Source organism: Lissotriton vulgaris, chromosome 7, assembly GCF_964263255.1.
Source record: "Lissotriton vulgaris chromosome 7, aLisVul1.2, whole genome shotgun sequence".
In the NCBI taxonomy this organism is placed as follows: domain Eukaryota; kingdom Metazoa; phylum Chordata; class Amphibia; order Caudata; family Salamandridae; genus Lissotriton; species Lissotriton vulgaris.
This window is the reverse complement of record NC_141695.1, coordinates 1460334286-1460357638: the sequence shown is the minus strand read 5'-3', so window position 1 is coordinate 1460357638 and position 23353 is coordinate 1460334286.

The following is a 23353-nucleotide window of genomic DNA, read 5'->3' as shown; positions in this document are numbered from 1 at the left end:
TGCCCGCGGCTGCAGCACTACTGGACCCGAGTTCCCCGTTGTATGCAGGAGGTATGGGAGGTGGAGATCAGACTTGAAGCTAAAAGGTGCCTGTTAAACATCTGGGAACCCACGGACCTATCGCAGAGTGGGAAGTTGTGGGCCACCCTGGGATTTGCGATTGCCAAAAGGAACATTGCTAGGCTGTGGGGGGCGGTTCGACCTCCTAAGGTCAGCCAATGGAAAACTGACATGGACTGGTTCATGCTCCAAGAAAAGACGGTGTACAAGACACGGGGCTACCCTCGAAATGGACACAAATTTGGACCACCTGGAACGAGTACAGAGGGAACGTTTGTGAACCCCCTCAGAACGCCTTAATTGATGAACCGCTTGTACTATGATTGTTCTTTGATATGCTTATGTATGCCTCCATACTGTGATCACTATGTATGCCCTGGAACTCCCTGCGCTTGAATGTAGAATATTATTGCCTTGATTGTGATGATTGCCACCTATCTTTTCCTTTTTTTGTTACTAATAAAAAGAATTTTTAAAAAAAAGCAACAGGGCTGATGCGCTCTCCAAGTAAAAATTTACATAAGTTGAGAGGATAACAGGATAGTCAGGTACCACAAGACAATTTACTGCTGAAGGTTGTTGGAAGAAAATAACTCAGCTATGGCGCCTTCATCATTTTTGCTCGTATGACCCACATCCATCTAAGGAATTTAGCAACTGCGATCACCAGGGACTCAAGAGTGGCGGATTTCAAAATTCGTAGTGCCTCCACACATGACCTGGTACCCAGAGTCAGCAAATAGGTCTAAGCCATTTGATCCTTGGTGGCCTATAAGCTGGGCAAACACACAACACGTGTGCTAGTGATTCCTTAGACGAAGGCCATGCAATACATGTGTCGTCATTCGAGGGATGCCATTTACTGGCGATTTACTGGGAGGGAGCCTACTCTAAACTGATGAAAAGTTTCCTATCGTTAGGTAGAGTGATAAGGACCCAGGAGGTTTCAAACATATACTCTTGTTTGAGTTCCAAGAATTCCCTGGTCAAGGTTGGCCTTGTTAAAGATGAAAAGCGGTTCATCATAACCATATTCCAATAGGCTTCCTTGAACTCTTTCTTGAAAGGGAAAGGATTTCCAACGGGATCCTCCCATAGGTTACTTAGCCCCATGTCCCTTAAAGTGTGTTTTACCTTTCTTAACCAGGAGATCTTATATGAGCAATCCGCTTCCCTAGTTTCAAGAAGCGCTTGGGCATACAGGGCCAGTTTGGGGGTAACCCAAAGTCTTCTTCAGTACGCCACTGGTCTAAAGCAAGCTAAGTCCTCGATTTTGTTACAGCCCAGATCTAAATAGAGGGGCAGCAAAGGTGTTGATTGTGGGAGACCTAGTAATCCTCTCACAAATTTGTTCTGGGCTGTAATCAGGGGAGCTAGATCCTCAAAACCCCACACCTCTGCTCCGTATAATACTGAGGTACTAATTTTGGTTTTGCATATCTTTAAAATTGGGGCCACTGGCTTAGTGTGAGAAAGCCTATGTTCTTTAATCAACACTCCAGTCAATTGGGCATGTTTAAGAGCCAGCATATCAATTTGGGGCTTCCAATTTAGTCTCCTTCCTAATGTGATGCCCAGGTACGTAAAAAAGGTCTGTTTGCTCTAAACGGACATCGTTCATAAAAACACTCCCTTTTACCACTTTACTTCTGTGAAGACCCATGAACTTGGTCTTATCTACATTTACAACCAGTTCATGATCGTGGCAGAACAGCTCAAACCTAGTAAGGGCTGCCTGCAACCCTTTTTGAGTCTTAGAAATTATCAGGGTGTCGTCCGCGAACATCAACAGCTGTATCTTCATGCCTGCAAGTGTAGGTGCATCTGTGGGAAGGTTAAAAAAATACTGCACAACCCTGTTGATGAATAAAGAAAACAGGGTTGGAGCTAGGATGCACCCCTTGCAAACCCACTTACAGATGGTAAACTTATCCATGACGTCCCCCTGCATGACCCAGCGGACTTGAGCATAGTTAGAGTTGTGTAGAGCTATTAAAAGAGTTAATATTTCTGGTGGTATCCCCATATCCAAGAAGGCTCTCCACATTTTGTTACGAGGCACCAAATCAAAAGCGGATTTAGGATTGATAAACGCTGCATAAATTGTGCCCCCCCCATGATGACTACCCGCCAAAAAATAATCATAAACCTAAAAACCTGATCAATAGTGCTGGTATGAGGACGAAACCCTGCCTACAGTGGTGACATTATATCTGTTTCATCTATCCATCTCTGGATTCTGCAAAACACCAGCCTGGCAAAGATTTTCTGGATACAATCAATCAGGCTTATAGGCCTAAAGTTGCCAGGTTTTGATCGGTCCCCCTTTTTAAAAATCGAGACGATCTCTGCTCCTGACCACGTTGGTGGGATAGAAGCGCCATTAGCGAGAAGCTGAATATAGCTCACCCAGTTGTCCACATCATGCATTAATAAATCCGCCGGTATACAATCAAAACCGGGAGCCCTGCCTTTCGGAATTTGTTTGAGTGCATGTTAAACCTCTAGCCTAGAACAGCACAAGTTGGCAGTAGGGTTGGGCACATAAAATTGGTCAGGACTGGCTCCAGTGACAGCAAGCTGGGCCTCAAATGCGAGGTCCATGGCTCCGATGCTACATAATTAAGTGGAACTTGGTTAGATTTTTCACTGCCCAATTTAACAAAATGCCAGAAATTAGCCATATTATTTCCATGCTGTCCAGGAGCAGGTCTTGCCAATTATTCTCTTCCCAGTCCCTTTTAGCTTGCAATAAGGTTTGTTTATAATCAGCTCTCGTCTTTTTAATTTTTTCCATACTTTTTATTCTAATGGCTTTAGATAATGTCCTGTACGCCTCTCTACAAGATTTATTGTACCAAGTGGCAACCCTTAGACAGGGCTCTTTCTTGTGTTTGGGTGTCTTTTGAGTAAGAAAGGTTTTAAGTTTAAAAAACAGGTCGTTTTGAATCTGTGGAATAATTGAATTTATATCCTTTTGGGTGTCACAATTGTGGAGGATAGCTATTGAGCACTCAAACAGCCCCCTTATCTGTTCTAGGTGCCAGTTCTTTCCTGACTTTACTCTGCAGGTCCAGCGGTAGAGGAGATCCTTCGGAGGCGTGAAAGTGGCACGCCGAGACAAGGGTATCAAGTACATGATGTTTTTCCCCGCCAAACTCAAGGTCCTTGCTGGAGGCAAATCTTTCTTCTTCACTTCGCCAGCGGAGGTGCAGGACTGGCTGGACAAGGACTCGCCTGCCACCGGGAAGGGAGCGGAGGACCACAACTGGAGGGACACACAGGTAGTTCCCCTGAATCTGTGAATGGAAGACCGGGGCCGGATCGGCTGAGCCAGCGATCCTGGAGGTCCAGATCCGCCAGCCCTCAATGGGACACCCCGGAAGCGGTGGAGGGTAATGGAGACTGAGGGACTCTTAAGACTACTATGCGGTAAACAGGAATGTAACGAATAACACCATGTTTATGTATACTGATGTACTGGGGGGAGAATGTGTTTGCTACATAATGATGAGATGGTCAAACAACGAACGTTCTCAATGCAGGACTTGTACATTGTACGGTTCAACTGTAATGTTGGGGGGGAGGGAGCCTGGGGGGCGGACACGGCCGGGGCTACTGCGCTCCCCTGACAGAAGGTCCACTAGGAAGGGAAGACAGGTTATTTAGAGTTGTAAGTTCTTCCTCTTCCGGGGTGAATTCAGGGCGAAAGGCACTCTGCTAATTGGGGGATGTGGGTCGTTTTAAACCTACGGAGCAGGGGAGCAGGGAGGGGGGTGGGGACGGGGTGTTGGGGGAGATGGTGGGAGGGGAGAGGGGGGTGGTGGGAATCAGTTACAAGGTTTTGGCAATGTCACACCAGGTATTTATTGTCTTGTCGACAGTTAAGCTACTCCATGCAGGACCTCAGGTCAGAAACTCAGTTCCACACATCGGCAGAAAATTTGGAGGGAGACTCCGCTAGGGTATACACATTCCGATGAAGTGGGATAAGAGTTTAAAGGTTCTAAGCTGGAACGTAAGCGGGCTAGGGGACAAGCTCAAACGCACTATTGTTCTACAATTTGTTAAAATACACCTCCCTGATGTAGTACTCTTGCAGGAGACACACCTGTTAGGAAATACATGTCACGCACTGAACCGTTGTGGTTACTACATGGCGGCACACTCAGGCTTCACCTCGGGATCACGAGGGGTAGGCATACTACTCCGGCGCAATTTTCCCTTAGTCGTTGAACAATCAGACACTGACCCCCGGGACGCTTTGCTACGGTGTCAGGTTCCTGGGAGGGATACAAGATCAACCTCGCCTCGGCCTACATTCCACCCGGTCTTCAAACACAAATATCAAGATCTAGGTAGGCTGATCCTTTCGCTCCCTGAGGGGCGCCTCCTGATAGGGGGAGACTTCAACGCTGTTGTATCTGGGACCCTAGACAGATTTCCACCCAGAGACATCCCACCCGGACATAGATGGCTCACTGACTTCCTGGATGCCTTTGGTCTTTTGGACCTATGGGGAACCCGCCACCCAAGAGATACACAGTACACCTTCTTCTCGGGCCCACATCGGTCGTTTTCTCGCCTCGATTATATTCTGGCGCCACAATACCACGACAGGACACTTCAGGAGGTTACACATTTGGTGAGGGGCATCTCAGACCACTCGCCGCTGTTCGCCCACCTCACACCTGGCGACAAACAAGAGGCCTGCACCGCACAGATTAACGCGTGGTACCTGCGCTGTGAACCCATCCGGCGTAAACTTCTCCTGTCCATAGACCGATACTTCTCAGAAAATGACGGTACGGTGGCCTCGTCCACGGTGCTCTGGGAGGCCTTTAAAACTGTATTTAGAGGAGATGCCCTCTCGGCGATCTCTGGTCGCCGAAAGGAACGTGAAGAGCAAATCGTAAACATGGAGAGGGACCTGTTGGAGCGGGAGGCAGAGGCTAACGCAGAGGGTGAGCCTGAAGCAGTTCATCTCATGGAACTCAAGGCAGCGGAATACTGAGCCCTAGTTAATGATGCTGCCAAGACCATAGTCAGGGACAAAGGGGGCAGACTATATGATCAAGGGGACAAAGTGGGCAAGCTCATAGCTTGGCTAGACAAAAAGCAACAGGCACATAGGATAGCCGCAGAGCTCAAAACGGACACTGGTGCCGTGATCATTGAACCCCGTGACATAGTCCGGGAATTTGCGTTGCATTATCAGAAGGTATACTGCAAGGGCTCTGACAGACCGGAGGACGACTCGGTCTCCTTGCTGACCGATATCCGAATGCCCTCTTTCTCAGATTTGGAAAAAGAGGACCTGGAGGCGCCAATAATTGTTGAGGAACTGGCCCGAGCGATCGGGGAACTCCGGCCTGGGAAAACGTCCGGGCCCAACGGCTTACCAATAGAAATATATAAGCTTGCGCCTTCTGGCCTTAGTCCCTACTTAAAGAAAATGTTTGAGGAGAGCATGGAACGAGGTATTCTTCCGCGTGATCAGCGAATAGCCACAATAGTGGCCATCCATAAAGTAGGTAAGCCTAGAGATTCCTGCGCCTCCTACAGGCCCATATCCCTCCTCAATGCAGAGCCCAAAATCTTGGCCAAAGTCCTCGCCAATAGACTAAAACCTGTCCTCCACGCTTTAGTTCACCCGGACCAGTCTGGCTTTATGCCACACTGGAACACAGCGCTCAACCTCCGTAGGTTGCACGGAGTCCTGGGTCGTTGCCATATTCTCCAGGAAGATGCGGTGGTACTATCCCTTGACGCTACGATGGCGTTTGACACGCTTGAGTGGTGATATATGATGGCTGTCCTCCGTATATTGGGATTCGGCCCGAGCTTTATAAGATGGGTGCGCCTTTTGTACGCAGCACCCTTGGACCAGGTCTCTGTCAACAATAAAATCTCTGCAATATTTGAACTCGGACGAGGAACGCGACAGGGATGCCCCCTTTCGCCCCTCCTCTTTGCCCTCTCACTGGAGCCCCTGGCCGCCTGGATCAGGCAAGACCTATCCCTGAAAGGAATACGCTGGGCTGACGGTTGGGAGGACAGGATTTCGCTCTACGAGGATGATGTCCTGCTCTATCTCACCAGGCCTCGTAGGTCCCTCATAGTGGTTATGGATATTATCAACAACTTCAGGAAAAACTCAGGCTAGAGGATTAACTGGGGCAAATCCGTCCTCTATGTCCTGCAGGGTGAGGTTCCCGTGCTCCCGCGGAATTGCCCCATGGCGGTAACCACCGAGGGGTTCCATTATTTGGGGGTATTCATCTCCAAAGAACCGGACGTCAGATACGAGAAGAACCTTCTTCCGCCTCTGCAGCGATTCAAGAGGGACGCTGCCTCCTGGCAACGACTATCGCTGTCCCTCCTCGGACGGGCAGCACTCTTCAAAATTATGGCACTGCCTAGGTTCCTTTACGCCTTGCAAAATTACCCGGACCTGGTCCCAAACGCCTACTTCACTTCTATTGAGGCCGCGCAGAGGGAACTGCTGTGGTCTGGCATGCCCCGCATCTCCATACAGAAATTTACCCTGGGGTGGTTCGATGGCGGTATAGCACTCCCTGATATCCGCAAATATTACTGGGCCGCACACCTCTCCGTCATCAATCAGTGTACCTACAGTGATGGTAACGACCCGGCATACGGCATGGACCGCTGGCTTTTACCAGGCGGTAACTTCGAAGCGGCCCTCTACTCCAAACCGGGACAATACTTGCTGACGGGACCCACGCAACACTCGGTGCAGCTATGGCATATTGTACAACGCAAACTGGGCTGGGCAGACACCCTCACGATGGCCACCCCCCTGTGGGTTTCTGAGAGACTCGGAAGGCTAGGCCGTACAAAGGGGTTCCGTAACTGGGACCTCATAGGCATATCTCATGTTCGGCACCTATGGGGCCTGAAGGGGGTTATTTATTATTATTATTAGGGGCATTTGTAAAGCGCCTGGTGTACGCCTACAGGCGTGTCCCCGCGCTATAAAAGTGGGGTAAGCAGTTAACAGCAAGCGCAACCGGCTACCGTCTGAATAGGTAGGTCTTAAGTTTCCTTCTAAACACGGATTCTGATGACTCCAGGCGTATCTCAGACGGAAGGTCATTCCAGTGCTTCGGTGCCAGGAATCTGAACGACCTTCCCCCCATACGCGCTTTCCTAATTCTAAGAATTTTCAGGAGGCCTGTACAGGAGGAGCGCAGAGTCCTTGTGGGCTCATACCTGGTCACCAGACTCTGAAGCGGGGCAGGGGCTTTGCCACCCAGAATCCGGTGAAACGTGGCAAGAGCTTTGAATTCCACCCTACTCCTCACAGGCAGCCAGTGCAGAGCCTGAAGTGCTGCCCTAGAGGAAGATCTTCTTGGGAGCCTCAAGATAAGGCGAGCGGCAGCATTTTGCAGCACCTGTAGGCGATTAAGAGCCTTTCCCGTGGCCCCCAGATACAGCAAATTGCCGTAGTCTAGGCGTGAGGTGACTAAGGCATGCACCAGCGTCCGACGAGCGGAAGTGGGCAGGAAATCCAAGACCTTTCTCAGAGTTCTTAGGACTCCAAAGCATGTCCCCACCACACGACCAATCTGGGATTCAAAGGCAAGGTTGGTATCTAGCCACATCCCAAGATTCCTGGCTTCCTGGCAGGGAACCGGTGTCTCTCCGAGGCAGGATGGCCACCACGCCGACGTCCACATAGACGGACATCCCCCCACCACGAGCACCTCGGTTTTACTGCCATTAAGTTTCAGGCAGTTAGCGGACATCCAGGCTGCCAGTTCTTGCATGCAAGCTCTGAAATTGTCCGCCACCAAACCGGGCGCGCGCGAAAGGGAGATGACCAGCTGCGTGTCGTCGGCGTAGGACACCAGACGCAGGCCATAGCTTTCCACTATGGCCGCCAGCGGGGAGACATACAGATTGAACAGGGTCGGGCTCAGGGACGAGCCTTGCGGCACACCCTGTCCCAGCCCAATCTCCCTAGAGTAACACTCTCCCTGGCGGACCTGGAAGCATCTGCCTGTCAGGAAAGACTGGATCCACCCAAGCGCAGCCCCTGATACTCCACCATCCCTCAGACACTGTAGCAAGATGGAATGAGCTACAGTGTCGAATGCTGCGCTTAGGTCCAAGAGGATCAGAGCCATAGTCTGGCCCTCATCCACTCCTTGCCGTAAGGATTCAACTGCCATCAGCAATGCTGACTCTGTTGAATGCCGCGGACGGAATCCAAACTGTGAGTCATGAAGCAAGGAGGCTTCCTCTACAAAGCGCATTAGTTGAAGGTTTGCGATTTTCTCAGCAACCTTTGCCATATATGGCAAAAGAGAAATAGGGCGAAGGTTGTCCAGCCTATCATAGCTAATATTGGGCTTCTTTTGTAGCGGAAGGACTACTGCTTGCTTCCAGGCCTCAGGGACGGAGTGAGTCCTAAAAGAGGTGTTCAAAAGATGTCGAATGTATGGCTCTAAAGTGGGCAGACTGCCCAGCAACCGCCTAGGGGTGGTAGGATCTTTCGGGAGCCTGATTTTATCGAACCACAGATCTGAATAAGATTTTCAGTGGGTGGTGTAACAAATTCGGTTAACATCTTACGCCCCACCCTTACCCTACAGTCCTCTGCAGTCTTAGCGGGAATGATGGTTTGACTAGGAAAGGCCGAGTAGATAGTGGCCACTTTATTAGCAAAGAACTCTGCTACTCGGTTGCAGCTATCCACCGTGCAAAATTCCTCAGGGACTGCTGCGGGCTTTCCGAGCGAAAGAGATTTATAAATTAAAAACAGTTCCTTCGAGGAATTTTCTGCCTCCTTAATCCTAGTGTTAAAATACAGCTTTTTGGCCTTTCTAATCAGTCTGTGATAGTTACGCCTGCTTGCAAGATAGTTCATCCTGGATTGAGCGGCATAATCTAATCTCCACTGTCTTTCAGCGCGCTTACATGCGCTCTTAGCCATACGCACCTCGTCTGTGTACCAACGTGCCGATTTCAGGGCACGTCCCTCTGATCTAGCCGGGGCAAGCGGGGCAACCTGATCTAAGGCAGCCACGATGCACTTGTTCAGATTCTTATTGGCTGTCTCTGCATCCTCGCCCCCCGGGTCACCTTCCCTCATGAGTGCCTCATTGAATCTATCTTGGGAAAAGTTAGCCCATCTCCGCCTGGGGTGATGTAGTACTACCTGTTCCGGTGTTCTAATTCCCGGGATATAGATTGAAAAGGGCACCAGGAAATGATCGGACCAGAGAATGGGTACGGGAGTAGCAACCTCCACTTGTTCCCAGTTAGCAAAGACTGGATCCAATAGATGACCCCGTGAGTGAGTGGGAAGTTTGCCCATCAGCTCAAGTTGAAGCGCACTCATGGCTTTACAAAGTCCCCGGCTATCTTATCCACAGGGTCTTCCAGGTGCAGGTTAAGGTCACCCAACACCAGGAGCTTATCCGTACATAGGGCAAGCTCAGTGACGCCTTCGACTAGGCTATCAACAAACCCTTTTGCATCACTCCAACACACCCATGAACTGGCTCAGTCAGAACACTTTAGATACACGCAGATCAGACACTCCCTCCAGGCTAACATTCCGGTGGGAACACAGCCCCCTGCCTCCTCACCGCTGGAGGATAGACTCCTCGACGGCCATCTCCCTGAACATGCCATATCACTCACGTACAAAAAAATCATTAATCATTCTCCTGGCCTATTACTCCCCCTCAAGGGTAAATGGGAAGCTGACGGTCTAGAAATTGATGAGGAGGAATGGCAATCTGCACTAGCCTCCCCTAAGAAGGTGGCTATTTCGGCCAGACTCCGGCTCATTCAATTAAAAATCCTACATCGTGTCTACCTCTCAGGGACTAGACTACAACCAATGGGCCGAAGTTCAGATGGGCTTTGTAGACGGGGATGCGGAGAGGTAGGCACCTTCTTCCACATACTCTGGGAGTGCCCGCGGCTGCAGCACTACTGGACCCGAGTTCCCCGTTGTATGCAGGAGGTATGGGAGGTGGAGATCAGACTTGAAGCTAAAAGGTGCCTGTTAAACATCTGGGAACACCACGGACCTATCGCAGAGTGGGAAGTTGTGGGCCACCCTGGGATTTGCGATTGCCAAAAGGAACATTGCTAGGCTGTGGGGGGCGGTTCGACCTCCTAGGGTCAGCCAATGGAAAACTGACATGGACTGGTTCATGCTCCAAGAAAAGACGGTGTACGAGACACGGGGCTGCCCTCGGAAATGGACACAAATTTGGACCACCTGGAACGAGTACAGAGGGAACGTTTGTGAGCCCCCTCAGAACGCCTTAATTGACGAACCGCTTGTACTATGATTGTTCTTTGATATGCTTATGTATGCCTCCATACTGTGATCACTATGTATGCCCTGGAACTCCCTGTGCTTGAATGTAGAATATTATTGCCTTGATTGTGATGGTTGCCACCTATCTTTTCCTTTTTTTGTTACTAATAAAAAGAATTTAAAAAAAAATGCAACAGGGCTGATGCGCTCTCCAAGTAAAAATTTACATAAGTTGAGAGGATAGCAGGATAGTCAGGTACCACAAGACAATTTACTGCTGAAGGTTGTTGGAAGAAAATAACTCAGCTATGGCGCCTTCATCATTTTTGCTTGTATGACCCACATCCATCTAAGGAATTTAGCAACTGCGATCACCAGGGACTCAAGAGTGGTGGATTTCAAAATTCGTAGTGCCTCCACACTTGACCTGGTACCCAGAGTCAGCAAATAGGTCTAAGCCATTTGTTCCTTGGTGGCCTATAAGCTGGGCAAACACACAACATGAGTGCTAGTGATTCCTTAGACGAAGGCCATGAAATACATGTGTCGTCATTCGAGGGATGCCATTTACTGGTGAAAGATTTTACTGGAAGGGAGCTTACTCTAAACTGATGAAAAGTTTCCTATCGTTAGGTAGAGTGATAAGGTCCCAGGAGGTTTCAAACATATACTCTTGTTTGAGTTCCAAGAATTCCCTGGTCAAGGTTGGCCTTGTTAAAGATGAAAAGCGGTTCATCATAACTATATTCCAATAGGCTTCCTTGAACTCTTTCTTGAAAGGGAAAGGATTTCCAACGGGATCCTCCCATAGGTTACTTAGCCCCATGTCCCTTAAAGTGTGTTTTACCTTTCTTAACCAGGAGATCTTATATGAGCAATCCGCTCCCCTAGTTTCAAGAAGCGCTTGGGCATACAGGGCCAGTTTGGGGGTAACCCAAAGTCTTCTTCAGTACGCCACCGGTCTAAAGCAAGCTAAGTCCTCGATTTTGTTACAGCCCAGATCTAAATAGAGGGGCAGCAAAGGTGTTGATTGTGGGAGACCTAGTAATCCTCTCACAAATTTGTTCTGGGCTGTAATCAGGGGAGCTAGGTCCTCAAAACCCCACACCTCTGCTCCGTATAATACTGAGGTACTAATTTTGGTTTTGCATATCTTTAAAATTGGGGCCACTGGCTTAGTGTGAGAAAGCCTATGTTCTTTAATCAACACTCCAGTCAATTGGGCATGTTTAAGAGCCAGCATATCAATTTGGGGATTCCTAATGTGATGCCCAGGTACGTAAAAAAGGTCTGTTTGCTCTAAACGGACATCGTTCATAAAAACTCTCCCTTTTACCACTTTACTTCTGTGAAGACCCATGAACTTGGTCTTATCTACATTTACGACCAGTTCATGATCGTGGCAGAACAGCTCAAACCTAGTACGGGCTGCCTGCACCCCTTTTTGAGTCTTAGAAATTATCAGGGTGTCGTCGGCGAACATCAACAGCTGTATCTTCATGCCTGCAAGTGTAGGTGCATCTGTGGGAAGGTTAAAAAAATACTGCACAACCCTGTTGATGAATAAAGAAAACAGGGTTGGAGCTAGGACGCACCCCTTGCAAACCCCCTTACAGATGGTAAACTTGTCCATGATGTCCCCCTGCATGACCCAGCGGACTTGAGCATAGTTAGAGTTGTGTAGAGCTATTAAAATAGTTAATATTTCTGGTGGTATCCCCATATCCAAGAAGGCTCTCCACATTTTGTTACGAGGCGCCAAATCAAAAGCGGATTTAAGATCGATAAATGCTGCATAAATTGTGCCCTCCATGATGACTACCCGCCAAAAAATAATCATAAACCTAAAAACCTGATCAATAGTGCTGGTATGAGGACGAAACCCTGCCTACAGTGGTGACATTATATCTGTTTCATCTATCCATCTCTGGATTCTGCATAACACCAGCCTGGCAAAGATTTTCTGGATACAATCAATCAGGCTTATAGGCCTAAAGTTGCCAGGTTTTGATCGGTCCCCCTTTTTAAAAATCGAGACGATCTCTGCTCCTGACCACGTTGGTGGGATAGAAGCGCCATTAGCGAGAAGCTGAATATAGCTCACCCAGTTGTCCACATCATGCATAAATAAATGCGCTGGTATACAATCAAAACCGAGAGCCCTGCCTTTCAGAATTTGTTTGAGTGCATGTTGAACCTCTAGCCTAGAACAGCACAAGTTGGCAGTAGGGTTGGGCACATAAAATTGGTCAGTACTGGCTCCAGTGACAGCAAGCTGGGCCTCAAATGCGAGGTCCATGGCTCCGATGCTACATGATTAAGTGGAACTTGGTTAGATTTGCCACTGCCCCATTTAACAAGATGCCAGAAATTAGCCATATTGTTTCCTGGCTGGCCAGGAGCAGGTCTTGCCAATTATTCTCTTCCCAGTCCCTTTTAGCTTGCAATAAGGTTTGTTTATGATCGCCTCTCGTCTTTTAATTTGTTCCATACTTTTTCTTCTAATGGCTTTAGATAATGTCCTCTACGTCTCTCTACAAGATTTATTGTACCAAGTGGCAACCCTTAGACAGGGCTCTTTCTTATGTTTGGGTGTCTTTTGAGTAAAAAAGGTTTTAAGTTTAAAAAAACAGATCGTTTTGAACCTGTGGAATAATTGAATTTATATCCTTTTGGGTGTCATAATTGTGGAGGATAGCTATCGAGCACTCAAACAGCCCCCATATCTGTTCTAGGTGCCCTTCATTATCAACGATCTTGGCCCATTTAACTCTCCTACAACCATTAGTAAGCTGAACTTCCACTTTTGCCTTCGCGGTTTCCTGGTGGTTATGCACAGGTAAACCAGATACCCGTAATGACAGTACAAGAGGGTTGTGGTCGCATTCAGTCCGCTCCTGTACTACCATATCCAGTAAAGAGGACCAAAATTCTATATTTAGGAGAATGTAATCTATCCGGCTGCTACTCAGCCAATTGTTGAATGTATGGGAGCCCCGCCTATCTGAGTTAGACCTCCCATTCACAGCATTTACTCCCCTTTCCAAACATAGCCCTTTTAATTGTAGTGCTGCCTCAGTCGATCTTTTTATGGGTGTGAGTTCACGGGATTGGATATCCCATAGTATGTCCTCCTCATCACCGAGGTTGCAATCCTCATTACCCAGGGGCTCAAAAGAACAGTTGAAATCCCCTGCGATGACCAAATTGCAATGTCCCTTGTACTGATCTAAAAAAATATTTAAAAGTGCAACTGTACTCGAGCTTCTTCCCCCTGGCATTCCTCTAACATAAACATTAATCACCAGGATATCTGGTACATTAGCCATACGCAATCTTATGATCAAGATATTAATATAGTTTTGTATGGTAAAAAATGTCATTCATTTATTATTATTTCTTATTGGGTGTTATATTTTCCTATTTGGTGTTATATTTAGTACCTGCCTCCATTATGTTTTGTGCAACTGTGTTGCAGAACCTGTGAGTGGCCATATATGGTGCTAGAGTCTTACCCCAGGGTGGACGGGAGTACATTGCTACTGTTTTGCGACCATTTAGGCTATAATAATTTCATAGGTGTTGTTTGTGATGTTACCCTTTTGTAATTGGGCATTTGTATTAACATAGCTTTCCCTGAACCCCTCATTATGCCTCCCAAAACCCATTACTTCTACTTTGTAAACTCTCTCCATTTCCAGCCACTCCCCCTTGTCCCTCCCATACTTAAACCTAAATGCAAGCCTTACGTGAGTGGAGAGCTCCCTGACTTTTGCCAAAATATATCTATTTATAAATGATAGGAGAGGCACAGGTGGAGGTCTCTACACTCAGGTTTATGAATAATATATTGTATTAAGCCAGTAGTACTATTGTAGTCTTACTTTACACACTACCACTACCTCTGCATCTAAAAACTCAAAAGAGCCTAACTCTTTTTTTGGAAATCACTTAATGGGCAGTTTTCAGACCCCTACGTCCAACATGTGTTGACAACGGGAACCAACCTTTACAACGCAGTCATTACATCGCACTACATTTTCAATGCAACATCCTTTACATTGCATGCCATTACAAAGCCGCCATTACATCGCATGTCACTACAACTCATCTCATTACAACACATGTCGCTACAACACAGGCATTACATCGCATGTCATTATAACGCATACCATTACAACGCATATTACCCCTACACTATTCAACACTTATCCTACTGTTGCACTCACTGGAGTTAGAATAGTAATTTTTACCCCTACACTATCCAACAATTACCTTACTGTTACACCCACTGGAGTTAGAATAGTAATTATTACCCCTACACCTACACTATCCAACACTTACCTTAAATGTAATGTAATGGTATGTGTTGTAATGGTATAATGCGATGTAATGGAACGTGTTGTAAATGTAGTTTCTAAAAATGCGTTGTAATGGCATGCGATATAAAATAATGCGTTGTAAAGGATGTTGTGATGTAAAAACTGCATTGTAAAGGCATGCGTTGTAAATGTATGGGTTGTAACGTCATACATTTGTTGACAACACGCCCAAACCTATTCCAATCAATTACAGTCTAGCTCTTTCACTGTTCACTAGCACCAAGACACCTATGGGCATTTGCACGCTTTATAAAATATTTATTCATTCATTGAGCCAGAGTTGGTTGTATGACCAGAAGCCTATCCTTACCAAGGACAGGCTGCATGTAAGCCTCCTAGAGAGGGAGACCACTACATCAGTGAAGGACCAAGTAGAGTAGACCAGAGTCAAACAGTTCATATTGTGAGACGACATTGGTAGGTGCAACTGTAGCTCCAACTTCAGATATGGAGTTGTGTGAGTACACAGAGGCAGGCTCTATATGGCAAAGATATGGAGTGTGACCCTATAGGGTGAATGCAATAGGTAGGTGCAGTTGTGGAAATACATAATACACAACCTTAATGGAAGAGTGCCACTAGCATAGAAATTAAAGCAATCAACAATCTGTCTAAATATCTGAAACCAAGGGCCTTATTTATGAAGGCCTTGCGTCAGTTTTGCGCCGCCGGTGCGTCACTTTTTGTGACGCACCAGCGGTGTAAAAAATGCACCTCATTGCGCCATATTTAAAAAGTGACGCATCTAGGTAGATACGTCACTTTTTAAACCCCTGCGCCACATTATACGTGCGTCAGGTATAATGTATGCAGAGGGGGCGTTCCCCCGCTAAAAGCCTCGTAATAGTGACGCAGTGAAATCTATGAGATTTCACTGCGTCACTTTTAGGACGCTGTTGCGTCAAAATCTTGCGCCTGCCTCACAGCAGGCGTAAGACTGACGCAAGCCCTTTCACATGGGGCTTTCCCCATGTGAAAGGACGCATTGCTGGAGTTGCGTCACTTTTGTGACACACTCCAGCAATGCATCACTTTTGCGCTTACAGATGCGTCAGAAATACTGACGTATCTGTAAGTCCTTGCAACATGATGCGTCATACATTAAATATGACGCATCATTGGTGTTGCAAGGAGTGCGCAGTGAAAAGTGACGCATCGCTGTTTTCACGCAGCGATTCGTCACTTTTCATAAATGAGGCCCCATGTATTTAATTGTACCCCTTTATTCACTATCCTTAAGAGGAAAGCAATGAGGACTCTCAAAACTTCTTCTTCTTCCCCAGTCTCTCAATATCCTTACATCAGTATGCTTCTACTTGTTTCTCTGCAGTAGAATCTTGGATGATGACTCATTTACTTAAACGCAATCCTAAAATGATGAAGATAGGTTTCTTTCCCGTATGTTCTTTTACACTTTCCCCTTCATCTGGTATTCTGTCCCCCCTCTAACTCATATCTCTTACAGCCCTCCAGACGTAATCTTGTCTTTCTGTTCAATTCATCTCTTAATTTTGCTCCACGTATTTCTGCTGTCACTAAATATTGTCACTTTTACCTTATTGATATTCAGAAGATCAAATCTGTACTTTTCAGTTATAAAACTAATCATACGAATGTAGATTTCCTCGTTCCTTTACGAGTATTGTCCACTTTATGTTGAACTTCCTAAATACTTAAATGATTCGTTTCAAGTTCATCAAAATCCCTGTATTCACCTTCTTTATTCTCTGCCACCCCATGCTCACATACCTCACAATGTAGCTCGGATTGGCAGGCTACCCTTCTACGTTGAATCCGATATGTTGATTCCTGTGTATTGTTAAGTGTCTACATTCACTGACTCCAACTTACATGTTTTCCCTTGTTTTCTCTGTATACTTCTCTACACTACACTTCGTTCTATCTTCTAGCTGTGCCCTACCCTACCTGTCCGCCATCTTGATTTCATTCTTTTTCATTATTAGTGCCAACATCAGTGGGATTCATTTCCAGTTTCTCTGAGATCATTCACTTCTCTTTCTTCATCAAGAAACTACTAAGCGAACATTTTCTATCATCATGGAACTGGATGCGTTTATGATTTGTGTATCTTCTCGTGTACTTTGTACAGCCCATTGGACTAAAGCCCTTAAGGAAACACATAAATGGATAAACAAATAAAGTAATATATATTGCGACGAGGAACCAGATTTTTTATGCACTGTCAAAACAGAACCAATTAACTCCTGAATTCCATTGTGGAGTTAAATCTAATACATTAACGCTGAAGTTGTTCAGTTATGGCCTTTGGTGAAGGGGATATGAGTGAGAGGCAGACGAGGGCATAGGGTTCAACCTCCCTGCAGCTGAATAGTATGCAGTGGCAATTATTTTATGGAGGCCCCATGGATATATTGTCGGTTCGGGGCACCTTTCTGACATCTGGCCTTGGGTAGGAGGTATACACCCAAACCTACAAAAGAGCAGCAGACCACATAAATATTAGCAAAGTCCACAAAACTACATAATACATAAAATACTTTATGCTGTACTTGCCATGTGAACACCCCCAGCTACAGAAGGCCGGAAGCCCCCTCTGTGGTCTTCGGTATTCTGGTCCCCCAGGCCCAAGAATTAACAAAGCCATGAAGATCCTGCCACACAATACCAGGAAACCACAAAGGAAGGGCCCTAGAGAAGAAACACGCAAACAATTCAACCAAGCCCAGCTTACCACATAACGCTTTAAAATAGAAGTGAGAACACACGGAAAGATCGGTCTAAAAGCAGCATGCTGGAAGCCAAGCAATATTTTCAGCCTCCACAGCACAAGAAATGTTTGTTGGTGAAACAGAAACAAAGAGGGTTTGATCAGGCAAGCCATGAAGTGGAATGGAAGACCTATTCAGCAAAGAGCTGGATGACAAAGTACATTCAATTGTACACACAGGGGTATATTTACAAGGGGATAGTCCGAGCAGAACTTCATTTTTAACGACGTTCTGGTGGCGCTATGCCCTTCTCCAAATTTACAAGGTGGCGTTAAGTCACTTTTTGTGTTGCTTAACACCGCCTTTTAATACAGCCTCTTTAAAGGGGGGGAGGATGTAGCCATGCGGTTAGAGCTGTCGACCTCGAAGCTGGGGAACCGGGTTCAAGTCTTGGCAACGATACTCAACATCCTGTGATTCTGGGCAAATCACTTAATTTTCCTGTGCCTAACAAAAATGAATGTGTCCGTCTAAAACGAAACTGGTGCTCATGTAACGCGCTCGAATATCCGATGTTTTGGGTCTATTTTGCGTTATATAAAAAACTCTTTAAAAAAAAAACTCTTTGCATAAAAAGAGCTTGCAATGGGTGTTGCTGATGGCATTCTGCTTTTTGACGCTGCCCCAGATTTACAAGCATGTGCAATTCTGAGGCAGCACCAAAAACACCATGCAATAGCAGGCATTGGAATGGAGAAACGAGGATAAATACTTTTATTTCTCCGTGTTTTTGCTTTTCCATTAGTGCTGCATTCTGCAGCACACATAGAAATAGCAAAACATCATTAATGAGTGTTTATGTGCAACAATCAGTAATGGCGATTTGTTACATAGACGTAGCAAAATGTCATTATTTAATGATTGTGTATGTGCAGGAAGGGACACCTTCCTGCACTTAAACAATCATTCCCTATGGTGCAAGGGGGCCTGCGTTGGCAGTTAATTTCAGCGCCACCGCTATGGAAAACACTTTTGTAAATACAGCACATCCCTGGGGTTTGGAAATGTCTGAGCGCGGCACTGCCAAATTTGACGCAGCTCCACTCTCCAACATTTCCTTGTAAATATTCTACTAAGACTGCAAAGTCAGTCGGTGATGTCTGTAAGACATGCCGACTAACACATTCCTAAGATTTACATTTCCGAACAACACGCCCAACTTCTCAAGAAGGCTTTTCTAGAAATGCCTCCATTTTATTATTTCAGCCTCTTTCCTACTTGTTTCGCCAACCCGTCAGTTCCTGTTTGCAGGCTTCTGTGCTTCAGAGTGACATCGATGTGCTTCCTGACGCCCTGCTAAATGTTGGGAGGAGCTTAGGAGTCACAACAGAGGATTGGTCTTTTTTTATGTCAGTCCTGTCCCCTGGTGGCTCATGCGGTCTACCCTACACTGATTCGCTGAAAGCATGTCTGTGATAAATGCAGTCTAAGGGCAAGCACGACTGGCCCAATCGAGGCATCTATGGAGACATGCGCTAGGCATGATTAGGGTGACCAACTTGCATAGGTGCAAATTCAGGACGGTGAGTGCAAAAATTCAGGACAAAGGGTCAAAATTCAGAACAAAAATTCAGGACAAAAGGTCAAAATTCAGGACAAAACTTCAGGACAAAAGGTAAGTTTTACAGATACGTCAGAGTTGGTCGCGGAATAGTATATATGTAAATAAATAGACAACCAAGTACAAGTCAAAATAGGTTTATATTAGGTTGCGACAATCGTGCACTTCACGGTTTTTCAGTATGGCTGCAGCTTGCTGCCTTAGACAATTCAAAATTTGCATCTCACTCCAGCAGATTCATTAATTATCAGACAATGGTGAACCACACCTGAATATAAGTGAAGCCGCTTTTATATAAGGAACTTTGGAGTGCCAGCCCCCTGTAACAAAACCGTCCCCCCCCCGCCCCCCCCCCTTTTCCAGCCTCCCAGGGAAACACCCGATGCCCAGTCCGGCCAGTCCTGCCTTGCTATCACCCTTCAATGGTGCCCCTCATGTTCACTTAGACCGTCTCTCATGTGTATTTAATTTCTCTTATAGTGTTACTCATCCCAATTATGTAGGGCAAGGTGTTGAGTAGCGTTACATCACACACATTATATAGAGACAATGGCTCATATTAACGTGAAAGTCAATGTATAGGAAATGCTACTTGAGATAATGGGTGCTACAAGGTGTAATCATTCTTTTATCTATTATTCAGTCTTTCACCATTCATTCTGTCCTTTCATCTATGTGCCCATTTATATCCAAACATATTCAACCATTTGCAAACCTATCCACCATATATCCTTCCATCCATCACCTTTCAGTCATCCATCCATTATACATCTACCCACCCTTTTACCCCATCCATCCGTACAGTCATTCATCCACTCTTTCACCCATCCATCTATTCCCTCATCCATCCAGCCATTTACCCTTTCACCCATCCAGCCATTCATTCATTCATTCACTTACTCATCCATCCACCCAGTCACTTAACCTTCCACCCATTCACCCTTTCAGTCATTCATCCTCCCTTTCTCTCTCATCCCCCTTCCACTTATCCATCCATCCATCAATCATCCACCCATCCATCTACTCTTCCATTCATTTATACCATCCATTGATCCTATTAATCATCCATCCTTTCACTCATCCATCCGTTCTCTCATCCATCTACCCTTTCACTTCTTCACTCATCTATTCATCCTTTTGTCCATCTACCCCTTTCACTCATCCATCCATACATTCACACCTTCACTTATCAATCCATCCTTTTACTCATCTATCCACCCATTCACTCGCCCATCATCTAAGCTTTCACCCATCCATCCATCCTTTTATACACCCATCCACCCTTTTACCCATCCATCTACCCTTCCACACATACATACATCTATTTACCTTTTCCCTCATCCATACTTCCACGCATCCATTCATCCTTTCTTTTATCTATCCATTCACCCTTTCACTCATCCATTCATCCTTTCAGTCATCCATCCAGCCATTCACACATTCCTTCACTTATTTGCTCACCCACCTTTTCACATTATGAGCTGAGCCTTTGTCTACAGAGTTGCAGACAGAAGAGGCCCATCAAGAACTTCACCTTGCTGTAGATCCTAAAGCAAGGGGTGGGGTGGGGTGGGGGAAAGTTTACTATGCCCCTGCACATAGGCAGTCTGAAAACGTAGAAGTCATGAGTCATGCATGATGCACAATGCCAGGATGTGAGGTGACTGTGACATGGTGTTGTTTCCAGGTCTTTAAGTGGTGTAAAAAAACTGGGGGGTCTCTTCAAAAGGGGGTGTTCGATGTAATTAAGGGCGTAGTTTAAAACACCTAGGCTAAAAATCAGCGCTAGCGTAGTGTTCCTCCCGACTGGTATAATGTTGTTTATGTCTTTGCATCCATATATATATATATATAATACAGCAAGTATTATTACACCAACAAAAACCAGGACTATTGGCTTTGTCAATGGTTGTTAGTTGCTTAAAAAAAAAAAGCAGCAACCATGGCTTTGTTGGATATAATATTGAAAATACTTCAGTTAAAAAATGATGAGACAGTGAAAGAACGATAACCCGCTCTTTTTAACTTATGTTACAGGCTTCTTTATATACACTGTTTTCTCACGTTGCTAAAGTTGCAGTATTAGCGTTTTGCCTTTTACTTTACAGAATGCCCTGCTGTACACTGAGGCATGAGGAGGCCGCCACATGATTTACCAGCCCAGACTGCCCCATTGACATTCTGTATGTGGCAATCATCAGCCCCACACAGAATGACAATGGGCGGGGAGGGGCTGCTCTTGTGCTCTAGGAGGAGCGCGAGGCGCCCCATCAGGAAGGTGAGGCCTCTCACAGGGGAGCAGTGCTGCTCCCTGTGATGGCCAAAATTACGGACAAAAGGCGTCCGTAAAAGGTTTCCTCACGGACAACGGACGTGAGGCCCAAATTACGGACTGTCAGTGAAATTACGGACGGTTGGTTACCCTAGGCATGATTACTCGAGTTATTTAGTCATGCTGTACAAGCCTGTGCACAGTAGGGGCCTAGAACTGCAATTCCATTCCATGTTTAGGAACACACTATCGACTTTTCTCTCATCAAAATATTCCTTGATCAATGTAGACCCAGCTTTCAAAAGGCAGCAACAAAATCTTTGATTTTTTAGAGAGTCTAAATTGGATGTGAGATATATCCAAACAACCTGCCCAGATATGCCCCAATTGTCATACTTAATATTCTGGCCTCTGGTTAATGTGCCTAAAGATGACGGGTGGCTTTTTAATTAAGGTGGAGGAGCATCGCTCACTAAAGAATTTCCCCCTGAGATGGAAAAATAAAATGGTAATTAAGTTATTTTATTACCATTTTATTTTTCAAAACCCCGAGCCAAGTGTCAGGACAGGGGGCGGGGCTTTCTGATTTCTGCTGCTACCAGGCAGGCAGCAGGGGCGGCCTCAGGCATGTGCAAGCTGTGCACCTGCACAGGGCCACCAAGCCCCAGGGGCCTCCACGCCATTATATATCCTTAATATAATAATCCTCTGAGGATGGATACATATTTGTGTGGCGGCCCCTGGCAGGGATTTGGCGGCCTCTGGCTCTGTTCCACTTCCAAACACCCTGACCCCCGCCCTCTTCACTGGCCTCCGCGCTCTGCCCCGCCCAGGCCCCTTCTTCCGGGGCCCCCTACCTATGCTCCCTGCCCAGGGCCACCATGAGCCTAGGGCCGCCCCTGCAGGCAGCAGCAAAAACCAGTGATGGGCAGGGCATGGCCAGCCAGACATGAACATTTTAAACCTCTCTAACCAAGATGTCTTAGACCGCTGGGTAAGAGACAGCATACAGGTCCATTGTCCTCAGAAGTCCCGAAGGAGGCTGCTCTCTCAAATCCTGGTGATGCTTTCATGCTGCATGAGAGCAGCGCCAGGATTGGTTAATGCAGTTTTTTGGGTACTGCTGAAGCTTGCATGCCTGGAGAAGACCGGAGCAAAGAGGACGTCGCTTCAGGAAGGTAAATGGAATTATTATTTTTTTAACATATTTTTTACTTTTATTTTTGTCCTCCCCCACCATCCTCTGTCCTCCTTACAAGCCATTCAAAAAACAAAGGAGCAAAGAGGGAAAAATTGGAAAGGGTCGCCCTCCACTCATAAACTATATATCAAACTAAAGACCCAGTCCAATCGCGTGCTATTATAATAGTGACAACCAGGGGGGTATATACTGGAAACCTTCTCCCCACTACACTCTCATAAGCTTTATAAGGAGGTACTGCACTGTAGCTACGCTCAAATTAAAACACCTGTTCTCCCGGGCAACACCTCAGAACATCCACTCACAATGAGCCAACAACAGGTTGGTCACAGACGTCCACTACAAAAATAGACGTTCCTCATAAACGTGAAAAAATATGTGCGAGAAGCAAATGACCCCTCACGGAAACACCTCCATCGGGGTAACTGGTATGAAATTTCCAGACAGGCCCCTGTCTCATCATCGGTGATCACTTGCTTCTCAAAGAAAAGTGAGAGGAAAGAAAAGGAGTGTCCAAAACAAACAACATATAAAGTGACAAATGGTGAAGTGCAGAAAATTCTGCTAGTGACAAACAAACACAAATCACAGAGTGCTTAAAAACGCACACTGCACACCAGTCCCTTAACCAATTTTATTCATAGGGCGGTGATAGTGTGCACTTTAATGCTAAAAAGGCTGGTAGCGAATCATGCATACCATTACCTACTGCCAGTGCCGACATGTTTCACTGCTATATTACCTTTAGCAGTTTCATCAGGGCTGCACTCAATTGCTGCCACTTCACTCTTATGGACACTAGTTCTAAAAAATGCTGCCAA